General features: G+C 36.5%; 1 protein-coding gene and 1 pseudogene across 1 annotated transcript in view; both read left to right on the top strand.

The window, feature by feature from the left end:
- LOC102829123 overlaps window positions 1–5,252 on the top strand; it is a 17,322-nt pseudogene extending 12,070 nt beyond the window's left edge.
- Window positions 1–8,904, top strand: part of NDST4 (N-deacetylase/N-sulfotransferase (heparan glucosaminyl) 4) — a 600,446-nt gene that overhangs the window by 354,019 nt on the left and 237,523 nt on the right. The window lies entirely within an intron of this gene.

Here is an 8,904-nt window from a genome sequence, read left to right as displayed (position 1 = left end):
ATACTTTGGACATATTGTCAGGAGGGACCAGTCACTGGAGAAGGATATCATGTTTGGTAAGGTGGAGGGTCAGAGAAAAAGAGGAAGACCCCCAACTAGATGGATTGGCCAAGAGGCAGCATCGATGGACTCAAGTGTGGCAACAATAGTGAGGTTGGCCCAGGATCAGACAGTGTGTCGGTCTGCTGTGCATAAGGTTTCTATGGGTAGGTACCAACTCAATGGCACCTAACAACAACAATGGCTAGTGATTGTGAACATTTCTTCATGTTTGTTGGATGCTTGGCTCTCCTCCTTGGTGAAGTGTCTGTTCATGTCCTGTGCCTATTTTTTAATTGGGTTGATTGTCTTTTTCTTGTAGAGATGTTGTAGTTTCCTATATATTTTAAATAAATCCCTTATCTTGTCTGATGTGTCACAGCAAAAGATTTTTTCCCGTTCTGTGGGTTCCCTTTTTACTCTTCTGGTGAATTTTTTTGATTCACATACTTTTTTTAATTTTTAGTATGTCCCACTCATCTATTTTGTCTACTTTTGTTTGTATAGTTTCCAAAATGTTTGGTAGTCTGTGCATTCCTTGAATTAGTGCACTCACATTCGTTCCTATTTTTTAATTGATGGCCTTCATAATTCTGGAATTTACATTTAGGTCTTTAATCCATGTTGAGTTGCTTTTTGTATAAGTTGGGGAGTGAGAGGCCTCTAACCTTATTCTTCTTTTTAAGCAGTGATTTGCTTATCCTGGGTCTCTTTATTTTCCATATAAAGTTTGTAATTGTTTTATCCATCTCTTTGAAGAATGTTGGAATCTGGATTGGGATTGCAGTGTAAATTGCTTTGGGCAGTATTGATATGTTCACAATGTTATCGAGGAGCATGGTACATGCTTCCATTTTTGAAGGTATCTTTTGTTTTATTGTAGTAATGTTATGTAGTTTTCTTTGTATAAGTCCTTTATTTCATTGGTTACATATAAACCTAGATGTTTTGGTCTGAGAAGATGCTTTGAAGTGTTTTGATATTTGTAAATTTATGAAGATTTGTTTTGTGGCCTAAGACATCGTCTGTTCTGGAGAATGTTCCATGTACACTGGAAAAGAATGTGTATTGTGCAGTTGTTGCACTGAATGCTCTGTACACATCTATGAGGTCCAGTTGGCTGATTGTGTTATTTAGTTCTTCTGTGTCTTTGTCAAGTTTCTTTCTGATTGTTCTATCCATTCTTGAAAGTGGTGTATTAAAATCACCCACTATTATTTTAGATTCATCTATTTCTTTCTTCAAGTCTATTAAATTTTGCTTTATATATTTTGGAGCTCTTTCATTGGAAGCATAGATATTTATCATGGTTATGTCATCTTGTTCAATTGTCTATTTAATCATGAGATAATGTCAATCTTTATCTATTGTGCTGGCTTTTACCTTAACGTTTATTTTATCAGAGATTAGTACTGCCACTCCTCTTTGTTTTTTATTGCAATTAGCTTGGTATATTTTTTTTCCCATCCTTTGACTTTTAATCTGTTTTTGTCTCTGTGTGTGAGATGGGTCACTTGCAGACAGCATATTGAAGGATCTTGTTTTCTTATCCATTCTGCCACCATCTGTCTCTTAACAGGTGCATTTAATCCAATTACATTCAGTGTAATTATTCATGTTGTTGTTAAGTGCTGTTGAGTAGATTCCGACCCATAGTGACCCTATATAGGGTTTCCAAGGAGAAGCTGGTGAGCTTGAACCACCGACCTTGCAGTTCAAACGACTTTGCAGTCTGACGACTTTGCAGTCTGACGCATTAACCCAAAGCTATATATGGATTAATTGCTTTCATTATTTTTTTTTTTGTGTGTGTGTGATGTTGCTGCTTTCTTTTTCTGTGTGTCTTCCTTTGTTGACTTCATGCTTTTTGTGTTCTTTCTTGTAAGTTTCCTCATAGTTTTAATGTTTCCAGGTTCTTCTTGGATTTTCATTATCTTGGTATGTTTGAAGTGTTAATTTTCTTTTTGGTTGCCTTATAGCCCATTAACTTTTCTCTCCATTTACTGCAGTCTATTTTATCCTGTAATCCATCTGACCGTCTCACCATCTGGATCTCTGTTCCTATGTGTTTACCTTCTTTTATATTGCAATTGTTTTGATCATAGACTGACCTCCCAGATTCTCTGAGCTTTTTCTTACAGTTTTGTTCTTTTCTTAACTCTTCTTTCTGTTGATTTTATTCTGGGAGTTGCTGCAATTTATGTCAATCTCTGGTTGTTGTCTGTTCTTGTTGGTTCTCAGTCCACAGAACTCCCATTACGATATTTTGAAATGCAGGGTTGGCTTTGGCAATATCCCTTAGTTTCTGTTTATCCTGTAATGTTATGATTACACCATTGTATTTGATTGATAGCTTTGCTGGATAAAGTATATTTGGTTGGCAGTTTTGTTTTGTTTTTTTTTCTTTTCTTTTAGGATTTTATATATGTCTCCTCATTGCCTTCTTGCTTGCATGGTTTCTGCTGAAAGATCCCAGCTTAATTTGATTTGCTTGCCTTTGTATGTAACACTTCTGTTTTCCTTAGCTACTTTCAGGAGTGTCTCCTTATCTTTGATTTTGGAGAGCTTGATTATGATATGTCTCAGTGATTTTCTTTTGGGAGCTATCCTTCCTGGGGTTCATTGAAATTCTTGAATGTTTATCTTTTCACTTTTCAGGATATTAGAGAAATTTTCATCCAGCAGTTCTTCAACAATTTCCTCTGTGGACTTGTGTGAATCTTCTTGTTCTGGAATGCTGATAATTCTTAAGTTATTACTTTTCATGTTGTCCAACATTAATTTTAAACCTTTTCAGATATTTTTATCCTTTTTTTCTGTTTGCTCTTCTATCTTAGTGGTTTTGAGAGATTTATCTTCCAGCTCACTGGCTCTGCCTTCCATCTCTTCTATTCTACTCCTTTGCCCTTTCAGAGTATTGTCTATTTCTGATATTCTATTATGGATCATTTGGACCTCTTTCTGTAGGATTTGAATTGTTTCCACTGCTGTATCTATTGTATTTGATTGTTCCTGTTGCACTTTCTTGACTTCTTCTTTATTTTTCTCAACTCCATTGTAAAGTGTTTTAAAACATTTTATAACTTTTTTTCTGAATTCCTTCCCAGGCATTTCCAAGGCCTGCCCTCCTTCCAGAATGTAGTCCAGGTCTACCTCTAGGTCATTTTTCTAGAACATTTTATCTTGTTTCTTGACATGTACTGATATAGTCATCTGCTTTTGCTTCTTGGACAGGGTTTGTGTTTATCTGTGGCATTAATACTTAATTGAGTATGTGTTTTGGTATTTTTTATGCTTTCTGATTGCTTCCCGGTAGAAATGATCAGGATGTGGGCTTCTCTTTTCACTCTTCTTATTGCTTAACTCAGTGTAACTTTCACAGATGTTGTCTGCCTCCCTGGTGTATTGCAGTTGGTATTGGTTCTCACCTGGGTTTTGGTGTTTTATAGAGTGTGGTTGTAGCTTGACTTTATGCAGCATTACTGTCTCTTCTTGGGTTATATAGGGACATAAAGGGTCCCCAAAGGTAGAAGGGGGAGCATACAACAGCAAAACAGCACCAGCAAAAAAAAAAGCAAAAAAAAAAACCCAAAAAAGCAACAACAACAACAGAAAACCAAAATTAGACTGAATAGTGTAGTCTACAATCACAGAAAAGGGGAGGAGGGATAGAGAAAAAAAAATCTGTAGCCTAATATGAGTATGACTCTAATATCCTCTCTTCAGCTTCCTGCCTTCAAAGCTGCCTGAGAGATTTCAAGATGCTACTGTTGGCTGTTATGATGTACCTCAGGATTTAATTTAATTTTTGGCCTGTTTTGTTTTTAAACTCTCTTTCCCTCTCTTCACCTTTTCCTAGACTTTCCTGTATTTAAAACAAACAAACAAACAAACAGTTCAGGGCCAGCTCTTTGGCTGAGAGTATCTGTGTGCATGCATGGCAGAAGAATCCACCAGTGGTGAGGGTGGTGAAGGTGTCCACTAATTCAGGCACCCCTCTAGTCAGCAGAATGGAGGTGAGCAGACAGTGGAAGGGGCAGGGGTGGGTGGGGGTGGGGAAGAACAGATACCAAAAAAGAAAAAGAAAATCAGAACAAAGTAAAACTGACAAAGTGTATTTATTGTCTACCTTTGCTCCGAGGTCCCCGTGGCATTTTTCCATAGTGTGCCTGCTCCCCTGCTTGGTCTTGCCATTTGGTTTCACCCAAGTTGTCATCTCTGGGTTGCTGAGCCTGGGAGATTCAAAAGTATGCTATTTCTTACTTTTGCTACAAGTTCCACTAGCTATAAGCCTTCAAACCTTTTACATACCCCTATTTCTGTGGTTCTGAGTTTTAGAGCTTTGCATTGGATCTGCTTTGCCTGATATTCTGTGGTAACACTGATGGTGAACTTCACTGCACCTCCACCCTAGCCACCATCAAGCACTTCCTCCCATTTGTATATGTTTTGTTTGGTCACTCATATCTTTATTGTAGTGGGTCTTTGTAGTGCATCTGCCAAATCTGCCACCTTGCAAATTTAAGTTGACTGTAAAATTCAGAGTCAAAGTTTCCAAGATTCTTAAAATTGTTATTTTACCCCTTCCATTCTGATTATAAAAAAGCCATGGTGGCACTGTAGGATAAATTCTGGACAGCTAACCACTATTCAGGGTCGCTATGGGTCGAAACCGACTCGACGGCACTTAACAACAACAACAACAACAACCACAAGGTTAGCAAGATGTTGAAAACCACCAGCAGCTACAAGGGAAAAAGATGAGACTATATGCTCATGCTAGATTTACAGACCCAGTCCCACCTACTAAGGTGCTCAGCCTGCTGTATTTTCCTCACTGGCCCTTTATATCACTTCGCTGAATATCTGCCCTGCACCTCCTGGCTAAGACTCCAGAAGACCTCACCAATATACCATCTCAAATGGAATATGCCATGGAAATGATGATGTTCTAGTTTCAGAAATTTGGTGGGGATAAAAGCTATTTGATGAAGAAAGATCTAAGGGTGCTCATGGAAAAAGTATTCCCTGGAATTTTGGAAAATCAAAAAGACCCTATTGTCCTGGACAAAATAATGAAAGGTGCGGATCATTGCCAAGATGGCAAAGTAGGCTTCCTTCCAGAGCTTAGTTTCACTCTTTTTGGACTGACAATTGCATGCAATAACAATTTTATAGTACACATGAAGCAAAAGGGAAAGATGTTGAAATAGGCAGAATTAAGAAATCACTCCCACCTTGATAAAAGTTATCCCAAAGAGCCATTTCAGGAATCTGCCTCACAGGTTTCCCCTGTATATGGATTTAAGGAGCTGATCAGTGCTCTTTAGAATGCACACAAATAAAATTCAACTCCCATTTGACAAGTATAGAAATTCAACCCCAGATAAGCTTTTGATTTTTATATTGTTTGCATGCTTTTTCCCTCAATAAAAATTTTCTATTTTAATATCTGAAAAACATTACATAAGGTAGCTATGACTCAGAATAGAATAGATGGCAGTGAATTGGGTGGGTCCTGATTATAAGGACACAGGTTGGTACAATAGTGCAAGCATTGAAAAGTAAACTTCAAGGTTGGGGTGATTCAACCTACCAAGAACTCAACTGGAAAATGATAAGACTGTATACTTTGATAAATATTTACAGTCTCAGAAACATTAAAGGAGTAATCCTTCTCTATTCTATATGGTCTCAATGAGTAGGAATCAATTCAATGGCAGTGGGTTATGGTTTGGAAGTCTTAATTATATTCCTTTCAAATTGAATAACCCCACGAAACAATTGGTTATCATGTCTTTTGTTTTTCTTTTCTTTTCTTTTGGCCTCTTTGGATTTGAAAACTTATTTCAGGTTAAATTTTTCTTTATATATAGTGGCTGCACATTTTCATCATTCCATGATTGCCTTTTTATAGTTGACACTTCAGTTTCCTGTAGTCATTTCAGCAATAACCTGAGCAATATGAGAATATAAGAAATTGTGCCCCAATATGTTGACAGTTGAGAGAGTTAAACATGTTTAAAAATATGGGAGAACTGGTATGTTTAAAGTGAATTTATTTTGGAATGAGAACTGTGTTGATGTTCTTATTTCTAAACATGATACCAATTCAACATGATGATAGAAAATACAAATAGAATAATACAGTTTGATTTTGAGTTGAAATATGTGAATATGCTTACCAAAAGTATAATAACTACAGTAATCTTTATAGCCAGTTACTGAACTGTTTGTAATTATTTACTACATTTTTTTTTAAATCTGGTGCCATTTAATAACATAAACTTGGTTTCATCCTGATGAAATTTATTGTGTTTCACTTTCTAATAAATGATCTAGAACATTTAAAACAATAACATAAGTAGATTATTGTAACTCTTCAAGCATAGTATATCAAAAATGGGTAGCATGTAGCAATGTCTTTAATTTTGAGGATGGGGGAAGAAATTGACAGCCAGAGGAATGGCTTTTGTGTACACCAAATGTAGCAAGCTGACATTAAGGTGAAAAAATGCCTCCTATGGGAAATCTCTGCTTGACTCAAAAATAATATTAGAAAAATATTGTATTTCTAAGAAAAAGTAATAGTTTATGCAAACTCTCCATTTTTTCGAAATGATAGGTTCAAAGTTGCAATCCCATCTCATCAATTATATAATTATATAATCCAAAAAGTTTGAAAATATGTTCAAAGCCATAAAATGAAGGGCAAGAAATGCCTTTTTTTCTTGTCTACTTGATAAACACTTGCATACATACACACACACACACACACACACACACACACACACCGAGTCCTTCAATCCAGTGCTATGCTCCATAAAAATAGACAAGCAGGTGGAAGATTTAAAAACAAAACTACGTAATGTGTGTTGTGTATGTATACTTAATATGCTATAAATGGAGATAAATTATACCAAGGTACATTAGGTATATTAGTTGCTTAAGACAGTCTCTTGTTCCTCCTTTGATTATTTTCTTGAGAACTAGTCATCATAACCACTTCCTCGTGCACAGCCTCAAATACCTTATCCCACTACTTTTTCATCATACTCCCCTGCAAATCCTCAATCCAGGTTGCATGCAAATCCCCAGATAATCTAAGCCTTTTCTCTAAAATCGAATATCACTGAGACCAACATTTAACTTTTCTACCTTTGTGGTGCTATGGGTTAATGTGTCAGACAGTAAAGCCGTTTGAACTGCAAGGTTGGTGGTTCAAATTCACCAGCTGCTCCTCAGAAACCCTATACAGGGTCACTATGGGTCAGAAATGACTCGGCGGTACTTAACAACAACAATAACCTTTAATTTGTGATGGTTGTTATATGCCTTTGAGTCAAGTGAAGCCTCAGTACTGTTCAAGAGTCATACTTCAAACCCTGATTTTTCTTATAATTCTACTCTTCAAGATCACTATTATAACAAAATATTATGAATAGCATTATGAAAAATGGGAATTCCAAAACACTTAGTTGTGCCCATGTGTAATATTTACACGGACCAAGAAGCAGTCATTCAAGCAGAACAAAGGCATATATTTCTTAGTTAAAGTTCAGAAAACGTATGTGGCTAGATTGCGTCCTTTCACCATACTTATTCAATCTATATGCTGACCAAATAATCTAAATTAGACTTTATGAAGAAGAATGTGGAGAAAGACTCATCAATATCTTGTCATAATCCATATTCAATCTGTCACCAAATCCTGTTTGTTTCATAATATAGCCAGAATAAAACCACTTCTTTCCAGATATACTGTCTTTACTCTGTCTCAAGCTAGCTTTATCTCTCACCTAGATTGTTTCAATATTGTATTACTTGGCTCCCAGTGCCCCATTTACCTTTTTTTCTTTTTCATATAATTCTTTAAAAAGTAGCCAAAATAGTAGCTTATTGTTGTTGTTAGGTTCAAACGAGTTTGGTTTAGATTCATAGCAACTTATACACAACAGAATGAACAACTGCCAAGTCTTACACCAATCTTACAATCCCTGTGCTTGAGTCCATTGCTGATGCCACTGTGCCAATCCATCTCACTGGTGGTTTTTCTCTGACCTTCCACTTTACCAAGCATGGTATCTTTCTCCAAAGACTGGTCCCTCCTGATAACATGTCAGAAGTATGAGAGACGAAGTCCTGCCATCTTGGCTTCTAAGGAGCACTCTGGTATATAGTAGAATAATAGCTAGAATATTTATATATATAGACTCCTGGTGTGGCACTGTATCATCAACACTGGACTTCAAACCACAAGATGGGCACTATAAACCTACCAGCTGCTCCTCTGAGACCCTATATAGGGTCACTATTAGTTGGTACCAACTTGACGACGCTTAACAACAACATATATACATAATATATAAGATACATCAATATATATACATAACACACACAACATTTATGTGTATTATATAAGTACATGTATATAGCCAGAATAAAGCCGCTTCTTTCCAGATATACTGTCTTTACTCTGTACACACATATATGTACAAAAGAAATAGAGTATGTGTAGGTCTTTATATGCTATTAGAGGAGCGGTTATGAATCGGGCTACAAGGCGCAAGGTCAGCAGTTTGAAACTACCGGCTGTTCCGTGGGAGAAAGATGAGGCTTTCTGCTCCCATAAAGATTCACAGCCTCGGAAACCCTGTACAGGGTGGCTATGAGTCGGAACCGACTCGATGGCACATAACAACAACAAGGTCTTTATATGCTATTACAGGAGCTATTAGACTGTATCGGGCTGAGAGGTTTTATGACCCAAATTCAGTAACCAGTCTATTTTTTACTTACATATATACATATGTATATATTTACTTACATATATACATATATATACATAAATATGTATTTATATAT

The sequence above is a fragment of the Chrysochloris asiatica genome, unplaced genomic scaffold (genome assembly GCF_000296735.1).
Source record: "Chrysochloris asiatica unplaced genomic scaffold, ChrAsi1.0 scaffold00188, whole genome shotgun sequence".
In the NCBI taxonomy this organism is placed as follows: domain Eukaryota; kingdom Metazoa; phylum Chordata; class Mammalia; order Afrosoricida; family Chrysochloridae; genus Chrysochloris; species Chrysochloris asiatica.
Note: the sequence above shows the minus strand (reverse complement) of the source record. Positions and strands in the feature narration are given on the sequence as shown.